Here is a 26,597-nt window from a genome sequence, read left to right as displayed (position 1 = left end):
AAATGGACAAATGAACTGGAAGCTAAGTTATTAGAAAATATGAGAAATTTACAGAGGAAAATGAGAACTGGCAATATAGAATAAAGTAGAAATGAATATGTATAATGGATCAATGTTCAAAAATCCACAATTACAGGAAAAAAAATGGGATAGATTTTAGAAAGGAGATTTTTGATGAGCTGCTGACTAAGACTCTTTTTAAAACATAAGAAAATCATGAAGACACAGAAATAAGTAATCTGTAAGCTTATAAAAGCATCAGTGTTGAGAATTTTAGGAACTATTTCTAACAGCAAACAGCTGAAAATCCAACAATGAAGGGAAAGTTTGAACAAAATTAGAAGGATAAGCTATTTTTGTTACCTCAGCTATTTTTTCCCCTCAATTGTATAATTGAAGTATGCTATTTCATATGTGTTTAAAGTTTGCAATTAATCATGTCCAACAAATAAATAATCTCTAATGAAATCATCACTACAATAAAAATTACAAACAACTTTATCACTCAAAAGAGTGTCTTGTCACTCTTTGCAACCCAACACCTCACATATACTATCTTTATTTGAATATTGAGGAACCTCTCTATTCTCATCAGAGAAGGCTTCTTTCTGAGTAAATGAAATCAACACAGAGACCTAAACTACTGAGGCACAGAGAATAAGAGACGGAAAATGCCCAGCCTCAGAGGGAACATCTATACTGCACCTCTTCCTCCCATAACTCAGAGATAATTGCCAAGAGTAGCAGAAAAAAATACAGAGGTGGTAGGTGACCACAGAAAAAGCATTGCTTTCTGCACACAGCAGGTTAGCTGCACATGAAATCACTGTGAGTGTGAAAAACTGCATATGTATGACCTGTTAATTCCAAGCCTGACCAAATCCCCACATGGAGAGAGGAGGTGGATCTATGGTTGTACATCTATTGCTACTTGATAACTGCCAGGTAAGAAAGGGCAAGTTTAGTGTAAGTGCATAGCCCCATGAGTGGACCAGGTGCCCATGGATGGCCATATATCCAAGAATGTCTGGGCAGCACAAATTGGCCTCAATCAGGAAAAGAAAAGGACATAAAATGTGTAGGAAGTGAAAGGATAGATCTAAGAAGAAATGGAAAATGGAGGGTGAGAATGATCAGAATTCATTGGATGAAATTCTCAAAATGAACAAATGAAACTGATTATAATAAAAACAAATTTATCCACCAGTCTGTTTCTATGCCAGTACCATGCAGTTTTTAGTATTGTTCTCTATAGTAGAGCTTGAGATCAGGGATAGAGATACCTCCTGAAGATCTTTTATTGTAGAGAATTGTTTTAGGAATTCTGGGTTTCTTATTGTTCCATATGAAGGTGAGAATTTTTCTTTCAAGGTCTGTAAACAATTGTGTTGGTAATTTGATGGGAATTGCATTGAATCTGTAGATTGCTTTTGGTAAGATGGCCATTTTTTTAAATTTTTTTATTAATTACACTTTATTCATTTTGTATCCCCCCATAAGCCCCTCCCTCCTCCCCTCCCTTCTGCATGCATGCCACTCCCCAAGTCCACTGATAGGGGAGGTTCTCCTCTTCTTTCTGATCTTAGTCTATCAGTTCTCATCAAAAGTGGCTGCATTGTCCTCTACTGTGGCCTGATAAGGCTGCTCCCCCCTCAGGGGGAAGTGATCAACGAGCAGGCCAATCAGATTATGTCAGAGGCAGTCCCTCTTCCCATTACTATGTAACCCACTTGGACACTGAACTGCCATGGGCTACACCTGTGCAGGGGTTCCAGGTCATCTCCACGAATAGTCCTTGGTTGGAGTATGGGTCTCTGGGAAGTTCCCTGTGTTCAAATTATCTTGTTCTGTTGCTCTCCTTGTGGAGTTCCCATCCCCTCCAGCTCTTACTATTTCCCACTTCTTACATAGAATTCCATTCACTCTGCCCATCAGTTGGCCATCAGGCTCAGCATCTGCTTTGACAGTCTATACTGCAGAAGCTTTCAGAGGCCCTCTGTGGCAGGTTTCAAGGTTGTTTCCTGTTTTCTTCTGGCTTTCAGAGGCCCTTTGTAGCAGGTTCCGAGGTTGTTTCCTATTTTCTTTTTCTTCTGATGTCCATCCTCTTTGCCTTTCAGGATGGGGATTGAACATTTTAGTTAGGGTCCTCTCTTTTGCTTAGTTTGTTTAGATGTACAAATTTTAGTGGATTTATTCTATGTTGTATGTTTATATGAGTGAGTATATACCATGCGTGTCTTTTTGCTTCTGGGACAACTCACTCAGGATGATCCTTTCCAGGTCCCACCATTTACCTGCAAATTTCATGATTTCCTTATTTTTCATTGCTGAGTAATACTCCATTGTATAGATGTACCAAAGTTTCTGCATCCATTCTTCAGTTGAGGGGCATCTGGGTTGTTTCCAGCTTCTGGCTATTACAAATAAAGCTGCTACAAACATGGTTGAGCAAATGTCCTTTTTGTGTACTTGTGCCTCTTTTGGGTATATGCCTAGGAGTAGTATAGCTGGATCTTGAGGAAGCGCTATTCCTAGTTGTCTGAGAAAGCGCCAGATTGATTTCCAGAGTGGTTGTACCAGTTTACATTCCCACCAGCAGTGGAGAAGGGTTCCCCTTTCTCCACAACCTCTCCAGCATGTGTTGTCCCTTGAGTTTTTCATCTTGGCCATTCTGATGGGTGTAAGGTGAAATCTCAGGGTTGTTTTGATTGGCATTTCCCTAATGGCTAATGAGGTTGAGCATTTCTTTAAGTGCTTCTCTGCCATTCGATATTCCTCTACAGAGAATTCTCTCTTTAGCTCTGTTCCCCATTTTTTAAGTGGATTACTTGGTTTATTGCTTTTCAGCTTGTTTAGTTCTTTATATATATTGGATATGAGTCCTCTGTCAGATAAAGGGTTGGTGATGATTCTTTTCCAATCTGTAGGCAGTCGCTTTGTTTTGATGACGGTGTCCTTTGCTTTACAGAAGCTTTTTAATTTCATGAGGTCCCATTTATTGATTGTTGCTCTTAGAGCCTGTGCTGTTGGTGTTCTGTTCAGGAAGTTTTCTCCTGTACCAATGAGTTCTAGGGTATTCCCCACTTTTTTTTCTAGCCGATTTAATGTGTCTGATTTTATGTTGAGGTCTTTGATCCACTTGGACTTCAGTTTTGTGCAGGGTGATAAGTATGGATCTATTTTCATTTTTCTACATGTAGACATCCAGTTGGACCAGCACCATTTGTTGAAGATGCTATCTTTTATCCATTGTATGGTTTTGGCATCTTTGTCAATAATCAGGTGTCCGTACGTGTGTGGGTTTATTTCTGGGTCTTCTGTTCGATTCCATTGATCCACCATTCTGTTTCTATGCCAGTACCATGAAGTTTTTATAACTGTTGCTCTATAGTACAGCTTGAAATCAGGGATGGAGATACCTCCAGAAGATCTTTTATTGTAGAGGATTGTTTTAGCAATTCTCGGTTTCTTGTTATTCCATATCAAGTTGAGAATTTTTCTTTCCAGGTCTGTAAATAATTGTGTTGGCAATTTGATGGGAATTGCATTAAATCTGTAGATTGCTTTTGGTAAGATGGCCATTTTTACTATGTTAATCCTGCCAAGCCATGAGCATGGGAGATCTTTCCATCTTCTCATATCTTCCTCTAATTCTTTCTTCAGAGACTTGAAATTTGTTTCATACAAGTCTTTGACTTCCTTGGTTAGGGTTACACCAAGGTACTTTATGTCATTTGTGGCTATTGTGAATGGTGTTGTTTCTCTAATTTCTTTCTCAGCCCTTTTGTCTTTTGTATACAGGAGTGCTACTGATTTTTTTGAGTTAATTTTGTATCTGGCCACTTTGCTGACGGTGTTTATTAGCTGTAGGAGTTTCCTGGTGGAGTTTTTGGGGTCACTCATATATACTATCATATCATCTGCAAATAGTGATAATTTGACTTCTTCCTTTCCCATCTGTATCCCCTTGATCTCCTTCAACTGTCTTATTGCTCTAGCAAGGACTTCCAGCACTATGTTGAAGAGATATGGAGAGAGTGGGCAGCCTTGTCTTGTCCCTGATTTCAGTGGGATTGCTTTAAGTTTCTCTCCGTTCAGTTTGATGTTGGCTATGGGCTTGCTGTAAATCGCCTTTACTATGTTTAGATATGTGCCTTGTATCCCTGATCTCTCCAGTACTTTAAACATGAATGGATGTTGGATTTTGTCAAATGCTTTTTCAGCATCTAGGGAGATTATCATGTGGTTTTTTTCTTTCAGTTTGTTAATATGGTGGATCACATTGATGGATTTCCGTATATTGAACCACCCCTGCATACCTGGGATGAAGCCTACTTGATCATAGTGGATAATATCTTTGATGTGTTCTTGGATTCGGTTTGCAAGTATTTTGTTAAGTATTTTTGCATCAATGTTCATAAGGGAGATTGGCCTGAAATTCTCTTTCTTTGTTGAGTGTTTGTGAGGTTTAGGTACCAAGGTGATTGTGGCTTCATAGAATGAGTTTGGTAATGTTCCTTCTGTTTCTATTTTGTGGAATAGTTTGAAGAGAATTGGAGTTAGCTCTTCCTTGAAGGTCTGGTAGAATTCTGCGCTGAAGCCATCTGGTCCTGGGCTTTTTTTGGATGGGAGACTTTTGATGACCGCTTCTATTTCTTTGGGGGATATAGGACTATTTAATTGATTTACCTGGTCCTGATTCAGCTTTGGTAAGTCGAATCGATCAAGAAAATTGTTCATTTCATTTAGGTTTTCAAATTTTGTTGAGTATAGACTTTTGAAGTAAGTCCTAATGATTGTTTGGATTTCCTCAGTGTCTGTAGTTATGTCCCCCTTTTCATTTCTGATTTTGTTGATTTGGGTGGTGTCTCTCTGCCTTTTAGTTAGCTTGGCTAAGGGTTTGTCTATCTTGTTGATTTTCTCAAAGAACCAGCTCTTGGTTTCATTGATTCTTTGAATTGTTTTATTTGTTTCTAATTGATTGATTTCAGCCCTGAGTTTGATTATTTCCAGCCGTCTACTCCTTTTTGGTGTGTCTGCTTCTTCTTTTTCTAGGGTTTTTAAGTGGGCCATTAAGTTGCTTGAATGAGCTGTCTCGAATTTCTTCTTGAAGGCACTTAGTGCTATGAACTTTCCTCTTAGCACTGCTTTCATTGTGTCCCACAAGTTTGGGTATGTTGTGTCTTCATTTTCATTGAGTTCTAGAAAGGCTTTAATTTCTTTCTTTATTTCTTCCGTGACCCAGCTGTCATTTAGTAACAAGTTGTTCAGTTTCCATGTGTGTGTAGGCTTTTTGCTATTTCTGTTGTTGTTGAAGTCCAGCTTTATTCCATGGTGATCAGACAAGATACAAGGGATTATTTCAGTCTTCTTGTATCTGTTGAGGCTTGCTTTGTGACCAACTATATGGTCTATTTTGGAGAAGGTTCCATGAGGTGCTGAGAAGAAGGTAAATTCTTTTGTGTTTGGGTGTAAAGTTCTGTAAATGTCTGTGAGGTCCATTTGATTCATGACCTCTGTCAGAGATATTGTTTCTTTGTTTAATTTCTGTTTTGTTGACCTGTCCTTTGTTGAGAGTGGGGTGTTGAAGTCTCCCACTATTAATGTGTGGGGATCTATATGTGGTTTAAATTTTATCAATGTTTCTTTTACAAATGTGGGTGCTCTTGTATTTGGGGAATAGATGTTCAGGATTGTGATGTCTTCCTGGTGGAATTTTCCCTTGATGAGTATGAAGTGTCCTTCCTCATCTCTTTTTATTAATTTTGGTTGAAAGTCTATTTTATCAGATATTAGAATGTCTACTCCTGCTTGTTTCTTGGGTCCATTTGCTTGGAAAGTCGTCTTCCAACCTTTTACCCTCAGGTAATGTCTATCTTTGTGTCTTAGGTGTGTTTCTTGTATGCAACAGATTGCTGGGTTTTGTTTACGTATCCATTCTGTTAATCTGTGTCTTTTTACTGGAGAGTTGAGTCCATTGATGTTGAGAGAGATTAATGACCAGTGGCTGTTAGATCCTTTGATTTTGATGTTGGCTGTGTTCATAAGGTTGTGTGCTTGGTTGCTTTTTGTTTTGCTGTAGTAAGGTTAATTATTTCCTGTGTTTTCTTGACAGAAGCTAATTTTCTTGGGTTGTATTTTCCCCTCCAGTGTCTTATGTAATGCTGTATTTGTGTGTAGGTATTGTTGAAATTTGTTTTTGTCATTGAATATCTTGTTTTCTCCATCTATGAGGACTGAGAGTTTTGCAGGGTATAGTAGCCTGGGTTGACATCTGTGTTCTCTTAGGGTCTGCATGATATCTGTCCAGGCCCTTCTGGCTTTCACAGTTTCTGTTGAAAAGTCAGGTGTGATTCTAATGGGTTTGCCATTATATGTTACCTGGCCTTTTTCCCTTGCAGCTTTTAGTATTTTTTCTTTGTTCTATATACTTACTGTTTTGATTATTATGTGGCGGGAGGATTTTCTTTTCTGGTCAAATTTGTTGGGTGTTCTGTAGGCCTCATGTATCCTTATTGACTTCTCCTTTAACTTGGGGAAATTTTCTTCAATGATTTTGTTGAAAATATTTTCTGGGCCTTGGAAGAGGGAGTCTTCTTTTTCCTCTATTCCTATTATTCTTAGATTTTGTCTTTTCATATTGTCTTAGATTTCTTGGACGGTCTGTGTCAGGGATTTTTTGGATTTAACATTTTCTTTGACAGATACATCGATTTCTTCCATTGTATCTTCTACATCTGAGGTTCTTTCTTCCATTTCTTGTATTCTGTTGGTTATGCTTACCTCTGTAGTTCCTGTTTTCTTCCCTAAATTCTTCCTCTCCATTATTTCCTCCATTTGTGTTTTCTTTAATTTTTCTAGTTCTATCTTCAGGTCTTGAGTTGTTTTGTTTACTTCCTTCACCTGTCTGCTTGTATTTTCCTCTTTTTCTTTTAGTTCCTTCAACTCTGTCTCTTTGATTTCTTTCAGTGATTTAATTATTTCTTCTCTGAAGGCCACAAGCTGTTTGGCTGCATCTTCCCGTATTTCTTCATGGATGGTCCTAATCTGCTTGTCTTTATCTTCCTCCATTTCTTTACGGATAGCCATGATCTGTTTGGTTTTATCTTCCTCTAATTCTTTACGTATTTTATTTGTCTCCTCTATTATCCTCTTCATCAACATAGATGTAAGGTCATCTTCTTGCTGTTCTATTATGCTGCATTGTTCAGGGCTGTTCGCCTCTGGATGGCTGGGTTCTGGAGATGCCATATTGCTCTGTCTTTTGTTGGTTGAGCCTTTACGCTGACCTCTACCCATTGGGCTGATTCAGGTGTTGGCTGTTAGTTTCTGTGCTTCCTGGAGTCCTGAGGTAGGGAGTATCCCCTTGCCTGGAAGATGATTTTTCCTGAAGGAGTCCTTCTCTGCTTTTTGGTTATGGTTACTGTATGGCCAGTGTTTCTCAGGAGTTGCCACTGCTCACCTCAGGTTTATAGCCCTGAGTAGTAGCTGTGGTCTATGTTAGGCAGGGGGGGATCTCCTCTTACCCATAGAATTTCTCAAGACAGCTGCCCCACTGCTGGGTTTCTTGTTATAAATTTAGTGTGCTGCTGCTCACTAAATTTCCATGTACAGTCCTCTTGAAGAAACTGCTGATTCCCTAGCTGTGGGGTTTTCTCCCAACAGGGAACCTCAGTCTGGTATCCTGGGGCGCACAGTTCTGTCCGGGAAAGTGGGAGGTGCACTCAGCAAGTCTCTGGGCCAGAGGCTGATTGCTCTGCTCTGGACCTGGAGAATGTGCACCTAGGTTGAGTTGTCGCCTGGGGGCACTGTTCTGGTCTGGAGGCTGGGTGCCTCACTCTGGACCAGAAGCTGTGTGTCTCTGTCTGGGATGGCGGCTGTAGGCACTGCTCTGGTCCAGACGCTGTGGGTGCAGCCCTCTTGAAAAACCAGGGATTCCCACAGTTTTGACAGTCTAGCTAGGGATAACTGGTTGATCCTTGGCACAGTATCTGAGGGCTGTTGTAATGGCTCTCTGGCTTTTGTAGGTCTGAGGATGCAGCTGTGTGTCCCAGTGCCCTAGGGAAACTCAATAATGTCAGCAGAGCATAGTGCTCCTGCCTGCACTAGAGTCTGCGTGAGTCCAGGAAGTGTTTTGGTACTGGGTGTCCTAAGCGTTAGAGCTGCTGACCCCCTCCACTGGGGGTTTCCTCCTGCCAGAGACACACAGTCTGGTGCCCTGGTGCCCTGGTGCCCACAGTTCTATCTGAGGCGGCGAATCAGGTGCGCAGGCAGGTGCCTGTGTCCCGGCTCTGGGTCCGGACTGGCTCTTAGGGCAGCCGCGGAACCCGAGTCTTTTCCAGGGGATGTCTGGGTAACCTGAGGTCAGTCCCAATTGTTTCCTGCTCTGTGGGGTTATCTCTCGACTGGGAAATCCAGTCTATGGTGTTGTGGGCCCACAGTTCAGTCTGGGACCGTGACCAGTTTGCGCTGGCGGGTAGCTCTGGGCTGGCGACCAAGCGCCTGGCGGAACCGGGATCTCTTCCGCGGTTTAGCCGGGTGAGTTAAAGCTGATTGAATCCCCCACCGTGGGGTATCCTCTCACCTGTGAAACACAATCACTTGTGTTTTATGGCCACGAATTCTGATTGCTGGTCACTGTGCCAATCCTGCTGTGTTGCTCCTCAGAATGATAGTCCTCCCAGCGCCGCCATCTTGCCCCATCAAGATAGCCATTTTTATTACATTAATCCTGCCAAGCCATGAACATGGGAGATCTTTCCATCTTCTGATATCTTCTTCTAATTCTTTCTCCAGAGACTGGAAATTTTTTTCATACAAGTCTTTGACTTGTTTGGTTAGGTTCACACCAACGTACTTTATGTCCTTTGTGGCTATTGTGACGGGTGTTGTTTCCCTAATTTCTTTCTCGGCCCTTTTGTCCTTTGTATACAGGAAGGCTACTGATTTTTTTTTGAGTTAATTTTGTATCCAGCCACTTTGCTGAAGGTGTTAATCAGCTGTAGGAGCTCCCTGGTAGAGTTTTTAGGGTCACTCGGGTATATTATCATATCATCTGCAAACAGTGATACTTTGACTTCTTTTCCAAATTGTATCCCCTTGATCTCCTTCAATTGTCTTAGAAGACCCTGACATAAATCCACACACTTATGGACACCTGATTTTTGACGAAGATGCCAAATCCATTCAATGTAAAAAAGACAGCATCTTCAACAAATGGTGCTGGGCTAACTGGAAGTCTACATGTAGAAAAATGCAAATAGATCCATAGTTATCACCCTGCACAAAACTAAAGTTCAAGTGGATCAACATAAGACCTCAACATAAAACTAGATACACTAAACCACTTAGAAGAAAAAGTGGAGAAGAGCCTTGAACTCATTGGCACAGGAGACAACTTCCTGAACAGAACACCAACAGCACAGGCTCTAAGAGCAACAATCAATAAATGGGACCTCATGAAACTGAACAGCTTCTGTAAAGCAAAAGACATTGTCCTCAGAACAAAATGACAGCCTACAGATTGGGAAAAGATCTTCACCAACCCTATATCTGACAGATGGCTAATATCCAGTATATATAAAGAACTAAAGAAGTTAAACAGCAACAAATCAAGTAACCCAATTAAAAAAAAAATAGAGTACAGAGCTAAACAGTAAATTCTCTGCAGAGGAATATCGAATGGCAGAGAAACACTTAAAGAAATGCTCAACCTCATTAGCTATCAGGAAAATGCAAATCAAAATGACTCTAAGATTTCACCTTACACTCATCAGAATGGCTAAGATAAAAACTCAAGAGACAACACACACTGGAGAGGTTGTGGAGAAAGGGGAACCCTCCTCCACTGCTGGTGGGAATGTAAACTTGTACAAACACTCTGGAAATCAATCTGGCGTTTTCTCAGACAACTAGGAATAGCACTTCCTCAAGATCCAGCTATACCACTCCTAGGCATATATCCAAAAGATTCTCAAGTACATAATAAGGACATTTGCTCAGCCATGTTTGTAGTAGCCTTATTTGTAATAGCCAGAAGCTGGAAACAGCCCAGATGTCTCTCAACTGAAGAATGGACGCACAAATTGTGGTATATCTACACAATGGAATATTACTCAGCAATAAAAAACAAGGAAATCATGAAATTTGCAGGTAAATGGTGGGATCTGGAAAAGATCATCCTGAGTGAGCTGTCCCAGAAGCAGAAAGATGTACATGGTATATACTCACTCATATAGACATATAATATAGGATAAACCTACTAAAATCTGTACACCTAAAGAAACTAATCAAGAGGGAGGACTCTGGCTAAAATGCTCAATTCCTATCCAGAAAGGCAAAGAGGCTGGACATCAGAAGAAGGAGAAAAGAGGGAACAAGTCAGGAGCCTGACACAGAGGACCTCTGAAAAGCTCTGCCTTGCAGACTATCAATTAGATACTGAGACTTATGGGCAACTTTTAGGCAGAGTGCAGGGAATCTTAGGAAAGAAGTGGGAAACAGTAAGATCTGGAGAGAACAGGAACTCCATAAGTAGAGCAACAGAACCAAAAAAAAAAAAATCTGAGAACAGGGGTCTTTCCTGAGACTGCTTTTCCATCCAAGGACTATGCATGCAGATAATCTAAGACCCCTGCACAGATGTAGCCATGTCAGTTCAGTATCCAAGTGGGTTCCATTGTAATAGGAACAGGGACTGTCTCTGACATGAACTGATTGGCCTACTCTTTAATTACCTCCCCCTGAGGGGGAAGCAGCATTACCAGGCCACAGAAGAAGACAAGGCAGCCACTCCTGATGAGACGTAATTGACTAGGATCAGAAGGAAGGAAAAGAAGTCCTCCCCTATCAGTGGACTTGGGGAGGATCATGCAGGCAGAGGGTAGAGGAAGGGAGGGATTGGGATGGGAGGAGGAAGGGAACCATGGGGGGGGATACAAAGATAATAAAGTGTAATTAATAAAGAAAAAGATTTAAAAAAAGAGCACAAAGAAAATATAAAAAAGTGAGAAGGGACATTAAGTGAAGAGGAGTAGGAGGAGAAGGGAGATGCGGGAGGAGCTGGGGTCAATATGATAAAAACATTTTATGAAACTCTCAAAGAATTAATAAAAATATTACACTAAATTTAAAACACACAGGCATATGAATACAATGTTTCAAAGCTCACTGTTGAAGATAATTATGTTTAACCATAATACATATACATGTATATTTATATGTATACACATTGTTTCTATTTGTACAATTTATATTTAACACTCACTACTGGTAATTGCTACCTACATGTAAGGATAATTTTTAAATAAACTTTTTTTAGATAAAAAAAACAGATTTATTATACATTAGTTTGTGCAGTCTATATTTTTATGTAGCTGGGACAACAAACAGTCCTCCATTTTATCTGGCTTCTTTCACTCAATGGATTCAATTTTAGATCCAGTCATATTATGGCATGTTCATCAGTAGTGAACTTTCATTTTAGGGAATTGAAATGAAAGGGAAAATTTTCATTTCCTTTCATTGCTCAACAATGTATTTTTCTCATCATTATGTTGTGGTTTGTTTATATATGCACATGGGGATCTTTCAATTTTTACTTATCACAAATACAGTTGTTATAATGATTTTATGTGGTTATATACTTAGATTATCATGAATATGTCTACCTACCAGGATGGAAACAGAAACATAGATTGTTGGGTGCACATGTGCGCATGCTTGCGTACATGCTTGTGTGTGTGTATATGTGTGAGGGTGTGGGCACATGTGTATTTAAGGAGGTTTTCTAACTATTTTGTAAAGTGGTTGTACCATTTTGTATTCTCATTAACAGTGATATGGTTGCATGCGTTATTTGTTCTCAACAGTTGACCAGGTTTTTAACATTCTGCTTCCTTAATGAGCATAGAGTCTCTTCTACTGTGGTTTTCATTTTAATTTCCTGTGCCCAATGGTTTTGAACATATTTTAAATTTTATATTGATACATTTTAGAAATAAATTGTCTAGTAATATCTATGCCTCCTTTATGGGTTGTTTGTTTTATTATTATTAGTTTGTAAATATTTGTTGTAATGTATTGATAAAAGCTATTTGATTTATGGAGTGCAGATGTTTTTTTTATCATCTATAATTTTCTTTGGTTTTCTTAAGGCAATAGTTAGAAGAACCAAGTCATTTAAATTGTGGTGAGATTTGAATGGCCTTTTGTTGTTTGTTTGTTTGTGGTTTTGCTTGTCTGTTTTTGTTTTTGTGTTTATTTGTTTGTTTGATTGATTGATTGGTTGGGTTTTGTTTTGTGTCTCAGATGTTTGGCTTCTATAGGAAAAAAAGAAAAGAAAAGAAAAGAAAACAAAACAAAACAAAAATACTCTGATCTCTGAGAGTGAAAGGAGTTCTTTGGCTGTGTATTTTGAAAATGTTTATCCTACACTTAGCTATATACGCTGTTGGGATTGCAGTTCTGTTTGGAGTGGGTCAGAGTGGATGCTCACTTCTTTGTTGGTACTCAGTTAATCCAACATTATTTGTTGAAATGAATTTCCACTCCCTTAAATCTTTCTCAGAGATGTCTGTGTAGCTATTTTCTTATGGATAGAAATATTCTCACTGCAGGAGGAAGAAAGAGGCTCGTAAGACTCAAAGAAGCTCAGGGTACTTATAAAGCTCAGCAAATGCAGGGTTCCTCTTCAAAAATATCAAAGCAGTAAACAGATGCTGGGAATAGACTCAAGCAGAGATGCCTGGAAGTTGTGCAGGGAACTCAGGAACACAGCTTCCCCGAGTCTTCACCCACACTGGGGTTAGTTTGTCAGTGGCCCAAGCTGACTATGAGTTACCCATGGTCCAGTCAATAGACTAATAAACTGCTGATTCACCAAGCCTGAGTGAACTTGGTTCTTTGATCTTCCATCTGTGCCCTATCTAGGGTTCTGCATTTGTTTATGCCTGCCCTGCAAAAATCAGGCAACACAATAATTAGCTTCTGTTTGTGTTCTCGATTTTTTTTACTTGATTTATATGACAATCTTTCAGCTAATTCCAAATAATTTATAATAGCGACACTTTGAAATACATCTTGAGAGTTGGTCATTTAAGTCTCCCAACTTTGTGGTTTATTACAAAGATGTTCTGTGTATTTCACAATTATTTTAGAATCATCTGGCTAATTTCTATGACAGAATAATTCTGGAACTGCAATGTACAATTCCATTAGGTATGTTGATTAATTTTTGGAGAATTAAATGATACAATCTAGAAGACAATGCAGTAAAATACTTATAATGCTAAAGAAGGAATACTTGTTAATGTAGAGTAAAATATCCATTTAAAGTGTAGGTGAAAAATATTTTATATAAAGATATTATAATTATTAATTGCCAGTAGATCTACCAAAAGCATATATTAAGCTGAAAAGTACAGATAAGAAGAAAATGATCCTAGAGAGACAGAGGCATATAGTGATTCACACACAATAGAATAAAAATAATGTAAAAAATTAAATGTATTTGATAAATTTTGGAATATTTAAAGCATTAATGCTTATTTACTTAATATATGTGTAGCATGGAAGTCTATAACACATCAAAGATAAGACAAGAATGAATTAAGTGTTCAAAGTCTTTGAATTGTCCACTATATAGCAAAAATCCTAGTTACGAGGATTCCAGTAAGAATATGTGTTGTGTACTGAGCTACCATGGGCTATGTCTGAACAGGAGTTGTAGGTTATATCCATTCATGGTCCTTTGTTGGATAAACAGTCTCATAGAAGACCCCTGTGCTCAGATATATTTGGACCTTGTGGGGCTCTCTGTTCCCTCTAGGATATACTAATTCCTCCTTCCTTCATATGATTTCCTACACTCTGCAGAAGGCTTGGTTATGGGTCTCAGCATCTTCTTTGATACACTGCTAGGTAGAGTCTTTCAGGTGCCTTTTGTGGTAGGCTATAGCCCATGGTAGCTCAGTATCCAAGTGGGTTCCCTAGTAAGGGGGACAGGAATTGTTTCTGACATGAACTCATGAGCTCCCCTCCTCCCTGAGGGAGGAGCAGCCTGGCCAGGCCACAGATAAGGATATTACAACCATCTTGAAGATACTTGATAAGCTAGGGCCAGACAGAAGGAGAGGAGGACACTCCCTCTCAGTGGACTTGGAAGGAGGCAGGGAGGAGATGAGGGAGGGAAGGGAGGATTGGGGGGAAAGAGGGAGAGGGCTACAGCTGGGATACAAGTGAATGTATAAAATTATTTAAAAATAAAAAGATATTAATATAAAAAAAGAATATGTGTTGTGATGTGTGGTAACAACATAAAAAATAAACAAATGTATATTCATCATACAAACTAAGAGGAAACTGATATAATAAATTATTATTAAACCAGAAAAGATATTAAAAGAGAATAAGAGATATAAAATTAATAGAATAGAAGAATTCAAACCCAAAATATCAGTAAACTCAACATCTAAATAAAATCAAATAAATGTTTGTATAAAAAGTGCTTACTTATAAAAACAAGCATTTGTTAATGCCAGTTTTAGAAAATATATCTTAAATATGGAGACAGAATGTTTGGGGTTAAAGGTCTGATAGATGGACTCTGCCAAAGCTTATCACAAATATGCCAGGACAGTTCTCATAACATTAGACAAAGTAAATTTCAGGAAAGATAGAAACATCATGGGTAAATCCACAAGCTAGATATTTCATTTCAAAATGCATACACATCCAATATACACAACTACAAAAACATATGGGCTATAAACTAACACAAATAGATCCACAATTACAATAGAAACTTTTAGTGAATTCTCAATAAAACAAAAAAGATGTGTACAAAACACAAGAGGCACACAAACTCAGTAAAGAACACACATGTCTTAAATGACTCCTACAACTACACAATACATGTGATTTTTCAAATGCATAAGAAATTTTACCAAAATAAATCCATATGTTATGCTGGCAAATAATTCTCAACACATTCCAAATGCTTGGAATCATGTCAAGTCCACTCCTGATGATGGTGAGGTTGCATTAGAAACTAATAGTAAAATAAATAAATAAATAAATAAATAAATAAATAAATAAATAAATAAATAGAGACATAAATTACAGCCCAACAAGTCCACTAAATGCTTAAATAATTTGCCAGTTATTGTTGGAAAATGGGTAAGTCAAAGGAGGCACAATCAAAACTGGATAATTTTAAGTGAATGGTAATAAAATTAAACTCTATTGGAGCGTGTGGGATGTGGGCAGCATCATGCATAGAGGAAAATGGAGACCCTTGGTGCCTGTGGAAAGTAAAACAGGTTGAGTCCAATGACTGTGCATCCCTTTCAGGAAGACTTAAAAATAATAAGATTTCAAGTCTCAGCAAAACAGAGTGACAATGAAACTCAACACCCAAGATGCAACAATGATAAAAGTATCAAATAAGTCAAAATAAATTTATTTGATAAAAATTAGTTAATTTGATCAACCTTTAGCAAAAGTGAGAAAAGGAAAACAAAAGAAAGGTGCACAATGTAGAGGAATTTTATTCTAGCAACATGGCTGTTCTGGCAAGGGATCACATTCCAGGTGTATGTATCTGGCTGGAATGACACATCTTTAATTCCTCTGGCTGAAATACAGACACACACCTGCTGTACACCTTTAATCCTAAACAATGAATGTAAAGCTCGTTAGTAGGAGGAAGTACCCATGTTTGAGGCACAGAGAAAGTGACAAACCAGTGGAAGATTTGATAGGATGAGTCAGAGGTAGATTATGCCCAACTCTCACAAGAACAGACAGGAAAGAGAAGCGACTTAAAAGCAGTATGGTAAAGTTGAGAGGGGAGAGTAAGGTAGAGTAGAGAAGATGGTACAGTAGAATGTAGTAACAAGGGTTTAGTACAGTAGATAGTACCTGCAGTAGCGTTCAGTCAGTTGAGTCAATTCCAGCAGTTCGGTGCTGTTTAATCAGTTCAGTGACATAGAGCTGAGCTGAGCAGTCAGCTGAGAGGCAGTGTGTGGCACGTCAGATCAGTTCAGTCAGTTCAGCTCAGTAGTGCCGAGTTTAGGGCAGCGCAGTTGAGTGAGTGGAGTAGAGTGGAGTTGAGTTTGTTTTACGAGTTTGTGCAGAGGCAGTTGAAGGCAGAGAATAAGAAGAAACCAGAAGATTAAGAGAAATTTCCAGAATTAGTTTGAGGCCAAGTAGAGCAATTCAGTCAGGCGAGAAGAGAACCCAGATTGGATCAGTCAGCTTGGAGAGGACACCTGACTGAACAGCTGAGCTGAACCAGCCAGCCAGAGATCAGAAAGAACTAGAAAGGATGAGCTTATTCACCATTAAAACCTTAAAAACAACGATTATATCAGGAGAATAAAAGTTACTTTTAGATTATTAGCAACAGTAAAAAAGAAGAGGTATTTATCACACATAAATCCAGTGACTACAAGTAAATACCATAAGTAAGCTTGACTCCAAAAAGAAAAAAAATAATAAATTAAATTAAATGGATATGAACTCTTCCTCCTGGTCAGGCTCAGAGGTGAGGCAAAGCTTTCCTCTGTCTATAAGGATTGACTGATATATGCAAACACTAGCAGATACAGCTTCCTCCTCCCACATGACAGCAATCTTCTCCAACAGAAATGAGATAAGCACTTCCTCTGAGCTGTACACAGCCTGATGATGTGCTATGCTGTGGTTGATTAGGCCAGATTCCACCACAGCAAGAACAGTCCATTGGATCCCAGCTTCTCTGTATTTGTATCTGTATTTATGTGTATCTGTCCTTTCTTTATTCCTTTGCCACCCAGTCAAGTTTACAGGACCAGGCTGTCCTGGATACAGCTGACTGATTCTATATCCCACATTATACACAAAGGCAGTTTGCTTATACAAAACTAAACAGTGCGTGTCTTCTCCTCTGGGGGAAAAAATGGAGGTCAACAGGTTGAAGGGAAGGTGTAAGTAGCTCATTGTGGTTACACACCTCTCCTGGGTAGAGAAGGAAGACAGCAAAGAGGCCAGTTTAGTAACACAATAAGGTGATGGTTTACCAGATTACTATATGGAATATATTACATATATCCCAAATGTCCTGCCCATCTAGCCCTGTTGCTCCACGTTCCTAATTTATACACTTTACCAATATGCCGTAACTACGTCCTCTTCCCAATGTCCCCAGCCAAGAGGCCTTTATGACAGTCAGTTAATTAATGTTCTCCAGTGGAATTTATCTAACTGTCCCATGTTTCTATTGAGTGACTGGTTGTATTACTGTGTTATGTTCCACAATGAACTAAGAGTACCTGAAGATGGTTTGGGAGTTTGGGGATGAACACAAGTAAAAAACATTATGTTTCAGATGGAACAGTCTTTGTAAGTGAACAGGCAGAGAGCACGGGCTTAGCAGCAGGGCATGCTTGTATCAAGATTCAAGATACTCAGTTTGACTATACTACCAATCTACCTGCTCCACCTTCCCAAGACTTGATTTCTTCACTAGGAAATATCAGTCACAACTGGAGTGAAGCTTATCTACGGAGTGACAGGATGATCATAATTTAAGAAATGTGCCCTAGCACATGCCAGACCACCCAGATAATGGGATACCGTAAGTACTATGTCTCTGCTGATCTCAGTGACCAGTTTTTTTCTAGCATATAACTGTCAGTATTGGTCAGTTCATTGCAGATGCAGCTAAAGTAGATATCAAAAATTTCCCAGAACATAATAAAAGTGAAGAGAAAAAAAATATAACCTAGTAACTGCATCTCTCATTAAAGGGGAATTCTTTGGAGGTCAGTTGATAACAAAAAAAAAAAAAAAATGAGATATGGTTGTTATCCCCGGTCTATCTGACAACCAATGTTCCCCAACAGCCAGCTGTTTCTTGTACCTCAGAGCCTTTGCAAACACCATCGATAAATGATGCCTTCTCCATGTGTATTTTGTAAATGCTACTTGTTACATAACTGCACTTGAAGGTGGTACTCTGCAAAGCGTTGGTGTTCATACACAAGGAATGAGAAATGACCTACAAAAGGGGGAAAGGCTGAGGATGTGCGTGCTTGCCTCGTGTGCACAGAGCTCTGGGTTGGATCCCCAGCACCATGTATATATACTGCTGTTATGGTGTATTCTTGTAATTTTAGCACTCAGGAACTGGAGGCCGGAGTTCAGAAACACAAGGTTATCTTAGGCTGTTGTAGCAAGTTCAAGGGCAGGTGTTCAAGGTGTCTTTTTTTATTTAAAGACACCCTCTCTAAATAAAAGAATCGATCAAATTTTGCCACTTTTCTTTCTTTTTTTATAATTTTTATTTTTTATATTAATTACAGGTTATTTACTTTGTATCCCAGCTGTAGGCTCCTTCCTCATTCCCTCCCAATTCCACCTTCCCTCCCTCATCTCCTCCCCACCCCTCTCTAAGTCCACTGATAGGGAGATCCTTCTCCCCTTCCATCTGACCCTAGTTTATAAGGTCTGCAATGTACTCCTCTGTGGCCTAGCAAGACTGCTTCTTTCTCTGTGGGGCAGGGGAGGCCAAAGAGGCCACCACTGAGTTCATGTCAGAGAAGCTCCTGTTCCCCTTACTAGAGAAACCCACTTGAATGCTGAGCTGCCATGGGCTATGTCTGAGCAGGGGTTCTATGTTATATCTATGCATGGTCCTTGGTTGGAGAGCCACCTTTCTTTCTTAATCCCAAACCAAACCTTCTTCTGAGTCAAATTTAACTAGCATACACTTTGGACTAGTAGCCTATGAGCAAATATTGCCCATGTTTTAGTCACAAGTGGGGTATTTATGTAATGAGATTAAGTAAGAACAGAAAGACAAGGTTCTAGAAAAGAAGGGTCTAGCAGAGAATGTTGCTGTTGTTGCTGGGTCCTAAATTCTTTTATGAGCTGAACTCTGCCCCTTCAAAAAATATGTCTACCTCCATCCAGCAGAATTTGTGATTACTTTACTGACAATAAAAATGTCTGAGTAGATGTGATGACATCAAGGCTCTTGAGAACATTCCTTCTTACTCAGGTTGGCCTTAATTCGAGTAGTAATAACTTTAATTAAAGTCAAATAAATAAGAAGGAAAGAGGGAGAAAAAAAAGACCAGGAGACAAGAGTTGGGGGACTAAGCTCAAGTTTTACAGAACTAAGTCAGAAATTGCTTGAAGCTATTAAACTAAAAGGGTAAAGGGTGGATCCTTTCTTGGCTCCTCAGGAAGAAATTATGTCTACACAATCACTTGGTTTTGGAATCCTGACCTCCCAAACTGTGAGAGAAAATGTATTTACAGTTTTGAGCCATCGCATCTGAAGAAACTCATGGCAGCCCTAGGAATCTAATCCATGTGCCACAGAAGGAGCATGGAGCTGCCAACAGGCTACCTCTGTGCAGGTTGTCCAGGTTATCTTCATGAATGGACCTTGTTTGGAATATTACTCTCAGAAAAGACTGCTAGGCCCAGATTTTTTGGTTCTGTTGTTCTTGAGCTCCCTAATAAGGGGAAAAGGGGTCTTCTCTGGCATGAACTCAGTGGTTGACTCTTTGATCACCTCCCCCTGGGGAGAAACAGCCTGACCAGGCCACAGAGGAAGACTATGAAAGACAGTCCTGATGAGACCTGATAGGCTAGGGTCAGATGGAAGGGGAGGAGCTCCTCCACTATCAGTGGACTGGGAAAGGGGCATGAAAAAAAGATGAGGGAGAGAGGGAGGGAGGAATTGGAAGGGGCGAGGGTGAAGCTACAGCTGGAACACAAAGTGAATAAATTGTAACAAATAAAAAATTATATTAAAAATAAAGAAACATGTAGCAAGCCATAGTTTAAGGAGCCATCAGAAAAGTACATGTGGCCAATGCCATGGTTAAAAGCTCGGAATGTGAACCAGGCTACTAGGCTTTGGATTTTGGTTCTGATACTCGTTCATGAATATCATCTCAGTTAGTCATTTGACCTCTCTGAACTTCAGTTTCCTCATTCCTGAAGTGCGAATGATAGTAGCAGACTTATGAAGAATTTAGAACAAATGCCTGAATGTGTTAACTACGTACACTGACCCATCAATGCTCGGCCGGATGTTCAGAATAATATAAGAGTTCTCCTTGTGTGGTTGGGATCATTTACTGAAAAAGTAAACGTGAATTCTGTTCAAGTCAAATGTCCTTTGGTGTACCAAAAAAGGCAACAGGAAAAAGTCAAATGTCCTGTGTACTGAAAAAAAGCCAATAGGAAATATAGCTAAATAAAGGAAATAAAGTTTTTTACCTTAAGGAACTTTTAGTTCATATTGAAATTTTAACTCTCCCTTGTAGAAGAGCAATGCAGAGAGTGAGATCAAAATGAGTCTAACAAAGAAACCAGATTCCAGAGAAAAATTCCAATGTGACAGGGAGGTCAGAGCTTTTAAAGGAGTAGCTGGAATTAAGTGAGGTCATATGGTTGGCCCCTCATCGGATAGACCTGGTACCCTCTACAAAAAGAAGGAATACCAAGAGAGTACACTCCACGTCTTCATAAAGGAAAGGGCCTGTTGGCTAAGCACAGAGACTATCTGCAAAGCGGAAGGAGAGGCCACACCGGACACCAGCCCTACTGACCCCTCCATCTTGCACTTAACAGTAACAGGAGCTGAGATGTTTCTGTTGCTGAAGCTCTTCAATGTCACTGTGCTACGGCAGACAGATAATGAAACATGGAAAAGTAGAAACCAGTACGGTAGAGTTACCTTTTATCATTATAAACAGTAACAGCAAATCTTGGCCGTAGAGGGGTACTTCTGTGGTATACATATTCTGCTTTATACTCCAACTCTAAGAAGTTTGTTTAAACACACAGTGGAATCCGGGAAATTCAACAGCTTTAAATGAACTGATCTCTAGAGGGTGACAAGCAGGAATGAGTATAGGGTTTAAAAAAATAATTTTTCTATTCTTGAAGACACTTTGCTTTTTGAAAATGTGTTCATTTCAGTGACCTTTCGTTTACATTTAAGCATCATTTTGAAAGCCTATTTAAAAAAAAAAAGAAAACTTTTTTTTCCTCCCCTATGGATGGAATTGAGCCTGAGGTAAAATGCTGTTCTTTCACTGCTAGAAGAAATGAGGTAAAAGATCTCTTTACAGATCTGTCGGTCAAATTCCCACTTATTTGAGGGTACATTTACACTGTAGAGCTGCCCCTCCCTTCAAAGGAGAATGCACGAAATCTCCCTATCCCCAGTCTGTCCAGTACTCCTCATAGTCTAACCTGGGGTGGGCACAGGTCATGTTAGACTCTGAGCACTTGCAAATCAAGGACAGTTTCTAAAGTCCTATGCACATCTTATTATTATTATTATTTTTATTCCTCCCACAACCACAGGTGTCTACACTTAGAAGAACGGCAAGAATGAATTGGAAGAAAATCTCATTAAGGGGTGTGTGTGTGTGTGTATGTGTGTGTGTGTGTGTGTGTGTGTGTGTGTGTGTCATAATGTTATAACTAGCATGGTACATCTTCACCACCTCTCCAGACTTGCAGCAGTGACAACCTGAAATACTGTAAAATGCATGTTACACGGCCCAGTCTATCCTACAGAAACTGCCTTTGTGTTCAGGCAGAGTGGGGATGCTCCCAAGTGTGATACCCAAGAGTCTTATGATACTAGAGTCTGAGAAACTCCACCCTAGGAAGTCCACCTGGTCTCTCCGGGCCCTCATCTTTTGGCTAGGGGCATATGGACCCCATTCTGCAAGGTGATTTGGAAGTTTACTAAGCGCTGAAGTCCTTCTTGTTCCCATGCAGGTAAGGTGCTAAATAAACAAAGTCAGACTGAGCCTTGGTCCTGCGTTAGAGCTTCTGATCGGAGTACCCACATTTTCACAGGGCTTTTTGCTCCCATGGGCTTCCTGCACCTGTTTCCTCCTGCTTTGTAGCAAGCTCTCCCTCACCTGGCACATACGCCGCCACATGGAATTTCATCACACCTTGGTGAAGGAACACATGGACCCATATGTCAGCCAATGTGTTTATGTCTCTTTTTACGAAAAAGGAAAATATGTTTCATAATAAATGTTTGCATACTTTGGAGCAGATTTATTAATTTTTTAAAAGAAAAGAATGGAAGAATAAAAGAGATAGAAAATTTCACTAGAGCAGTTGAAGCTTTATTACTTGAAACAATTTTTTTTTTTTTTTTACTTCCTATTCTTTGAAAATGGCTTGGGTATCAGCTGGGAAGGATTTATGCTGAGGTTTCAGCCCCTGGGGGTATAACAAGAGTGGAGTGTGTTAGTTGAAATCATCAGAAGGGGAAAGAGCTAATGGTCAAAAGTAAATACTCTTGGGACTTAGGCATGCAAACCCAAATTAAAAACCACCAAAGCCCACAGGCTAAGCAGTAGGGGAAGCTCAAGGATCCAGGAAATACGCATAAATGATTTAGGAGACTTCTAGGGGATTACCAAAGCATCCACAGAAAACTTAAGTGGCATTTATGTATACAGGACAGAAGGTAGCTTTTGGCAACAGTTAAAAACCTATTATTTATCATAACTAGATAATATCAATAATGGGGCATCCCGAGAGTTTGGTCTCCAGTTTGGCATTGGGGGGAAGTGGCAGAACTTCTGGAAAGTGGGTACCAATGGGATGTCCTTGGGGTTTGCCTTCAGAGGGGATTATGGTCGCAAAGCTCTCTCTGGTTTCCTGCTTGGCAATGCAAGTTTTTCATACCTAGTCCTGTTAAGAAGTTAATAGCTGAGAGAGTCCCAACATCCTCCCTCACAGGTCATGGTGGGTCTGCCTGTTGCTGTTCAGCTTTGTTATCTGAAGGACAGTCTCTGCCTTGGCCTTTGCTCTGCGATGAATACTGCTAGCCTTAGTCTGCAAGGAGCACTGCTTTTTCATGGTGCGGTTGTCCTTCCTCTCCAGGGAATTATAATCTCAGGCAACTCTACTGTTTGTGCAGACCCTGTGGTGGCATGTCCCTAATGGGCAAGATGAGGTGGAGACCTCATGCTGAGCCCTGTGTGGAGTCGCAACACAGGTTTCTGGGAAGAAAGCTTGTCATATGCAAAGAATTACAGACCCGTTGAGAAAAGGCTTCTGGCATGTTATAGAGGCCTGCTGTAAACAGAAGGCTTGACTAAGAAATTCCCATACAAACTGCATCCTGAACTGTCCTTTGGATTACATCAAAGTCACCCATTAAAGTCAGCTTTGCTTAGTAGTTACCATGTAGAGCTCCTGTCCCCTCTGGGTCATACTAACTTCCCCTTCTTTCATATGATTCCCTGCATTCTGCTGAAGGTTTGGTTATGAGTCTCAGCATCTGCTTTGATATACTGCTCGGTAGAGTTTTTCAGATGCCCTCTGTGGTAGGCTCCTGTCCTGTTACTTGTTTTCTCCTACTTCCAATATATCAGGACACAGGGGTCTTCTATGAGACTGTTTCTCCAACCAAGGACCATGCATGGGTATAACCAAAACCCCTGCTTGGATGTAGCCCATGGTAGCTCAGTATCCAAGTCAGTTTTTTAGTAAGGGGGACAAGGGTTATTTCTGACATGAACTCAATGACTGGCTCATTGAGCTTCTCCTCTCCCCTGAGGGAGGAGCAGCCTTGCCAGGCCACAGATAAGGACATTGCAGCCAGTCCTGAAGATCCCTGATAAGCTAGGGTTAAATGGAAGGAGAAGAGGACCTCCCCATCAGTGGACTTGGAAGTGGGCAGGGAGGAGATGAGGGAGGGAGAGTGGGATTGGGAGGGAATGAGGGAGGGGGCTACGGCTGGGATACAAGTGAATGACCTGTGATTAAAATAAAAAATAAAATAAAGTAGTTACCATGTAGCAAAATGACAATCATGTATTTAAGATTGTATAAAAGAGTATGTACAGCAAAGGGAAGGAGACTGTAGCAGAAAGGAAAGGAAGAAATCAAATCAGAAGATCGCTGCAATGCAGTGTGACTGCAAGGAAGCACTGTTGGAGGAGTTAGTTCCAAGGCCTGGCTCTAGGATGCAGCCATATTCGTTGTGACACTGGCTGCTATGTGGCAAATTTTTTTGTCTTTCCTAAGATATCATCCATTGTCCCTCTGCAGTGTCTTGACATAATATGTTTCCCTGCCTGAAAGCTCTTTTCTTTCTCTCTACCCATGACAGCCAAGGGAAGTTTTCTTTTTTTGAACTGCAGAAGACTCCAGGGTTCCTTGTTTCAGGTTTCAAACTCTTCATGCTTTGTACTCGGGAGGGAACTTATCCAAGTTTGTCTTTACACATCACTAGAGTGACTTTCTTTATATCTTCATGAAACTGTAAGCTCTTTGTGAATAGAATCTGCTCTGTATGGAAACCCCATTACCTAGCATTCAGAACAGATTCATTGTGTGTTTTTAAATGAATACAGGAATGACTAACTTGCCTTTATTAGTTTTAGCCTTTTTTTATAAGTATCCAAGAAACTCTTATGGCATTTTACTCATAACTCGAGATATGAACTACCATAATCCCATGGTCAGATGAGTGTGGAACATTCCAGGGACTGATGCCAGGAAATTATAGCTTATGAAGTATGAATTTTCTTGGACTCTTTTCTTTAATATAAAGTTTAACAATAAGAAAATATTGATCTTTAGAGCATTTTGCATATTTGGCATTGCCATCTTTAAATGTATAAATAGATACTTAATAAACATAATCCTCCCATAATAAATCTAGTAGTGAGATGGGTATTCTCCTGTATGGCATGGAGCCTGTGCATGCATTTGCCTGCCTGGTCTCTACATGATATGCTGGATATGGATGTTCTTATGTAGTACATGAGATTTTTCAGCATTTTATGAGATTACCTATGTGCCTTAGGTCTCAGAGATATCATGTGATAGACAGAAGTTTAGACTTATCAAGTCTATCTGGCTCCAATGGCAATGAACCTTATACAATTCTGTAACAGTTTTCATTTTTACCCTAAAATTTAATTTTTTATTTTTTTCTGAAAGGATACCTGAAACATAAGGACCTTTGTATCTAAACGAAACCTTGATTCAGATCTTCCTTAGCAATACAAAATCTTCCTTAATAAACTAGACAAGTCTCACCCTTTATTTCTAAACATGAACTCTTCCATGTAGACATCTTATATACTTCAGAATCACAGTATTTGCAAGGGCAGAATGACATTGTATTCTCATTCCATTCCCTTTCCTTGGATCCTCTTAACAATGAATGACATCAGTGCCTTTATGGGCAACCGGAGTAGAAATCTCAGAGCTACTTAGTTCTTCAAATGATACTCACCTTGCATTTCTGTACGCTGTGTATATTGATGTATTTCTTCTGTGCTTTAGTATTTTGCCCAATATCTGTAGATACATGGAAATTTGCTCAAGAAGTAATTTAATGGGGACTGTTTGTTTAGTACTCTACTTTGAAATGGGTGTCAGAGGGTACATCTGTGTACCCTTTGAAGACTATATGACATATTTTTATTATTGATTTATTATTTATTACAATTTATTCACCTTGTATCCAGCTGTAGGCTCCTTCTTCATCTCCTGCCAGTCCCGCCCTCTCTCCCTCTTCTTCCCCAATACCCCTTTTTTAGTCCACAGATAGTGGAGGTCTGCCTCCTCTACTATCAGAATCTAGCCTATCAGGTCTTATCAGGGTTGGCTCCATCCTCGTCCTCTGTGGCCTGGCAAGGCTGTCCCAGACCAGAGGGAGGTGATCAAAGAGCCAGTCACTGAGTCCATGTCAGAGACAGCCCCTGTTCCTCTTACTAGGGTACCCACATGGAGACTGAGCTGCTGATGGTCTATATCTGGTCCTCTCCATGCATGGTCCGTGGTTGGCTGGCACATCAGTCTTTGCAGGCCCCCCTGGACCCAGATATTTTGATTCTGTTAGTCTCCTTGTGGAGCTCCTATCCACTCAAGGTCTTTCTGTCTCCCTTTTCTTCCATAAGATTCCCTGCACCCTGCCCACAGTATGAGCAAATCTCAGCCTCTGCTTCAATACCCTGCTTGGTAGAGTTTTTCAGAGTCCCTCTGTGGTAGGATCCTGTCCTGTTCCCTATCTTGTTCCACTTCCGATGCTCGACATTTCAACAAGACATTTGTTCAACTATGTTTATAGCAGCTTTATTCGTAATAGCCAGAATCTAGAAACAACCTAGATGTCACTCAGCCAAGGAATGGATAAAGAAATTGTGGTACATTTACACAATGGAATACTACTCAGCAAATAAAAGCAAGAAAATCACGAAATTGACAGGCAAATGATTGTACTAGAAAAAGGCATCCTCAGGGAGGCAACACAGAGCAGAAAGACACACATGGTATATACTCACTTATAAGTGGATGTTAGCCATATAATATAGGATAAACATACTAATAATCTACAGTCGTAAAGAAACTAAACAACAAGGAGGACACTAGAGAAGATGAGAAATTATCATTCAGAAGGGCAAACAGGATGACATCAGGAGAATTTTTTTTTTAAATCTTCTCTCTACTAAAAATTATTTCTTTTACTTTTTGAGATTATACTAAGATTAAATCATTTTTCCTCCCTCCAAATCCTCCCATAAATCTCTTTTTTCTGT

This window comes from Psammomys obesus, unplaced genomic scaffold, assembly GCF_907164565.1.
Source record: "Psammomys obesus unplaced genomic scaffold, mPsaObe1.curated_primary_1811, whole genome shotgun sequence".
Classification (NCBI taxonomy): domain Eukaryota; kingdom Metazoa; phylum Chordata; class Mammalia; order Rodentia; family Muridae; genus Psammomys; species Psammomys obesus.
The sequence above is the reverse complement of the archived record's forward strand: the minus strand, read 5'-3'. Positions refer to the sequence as shown.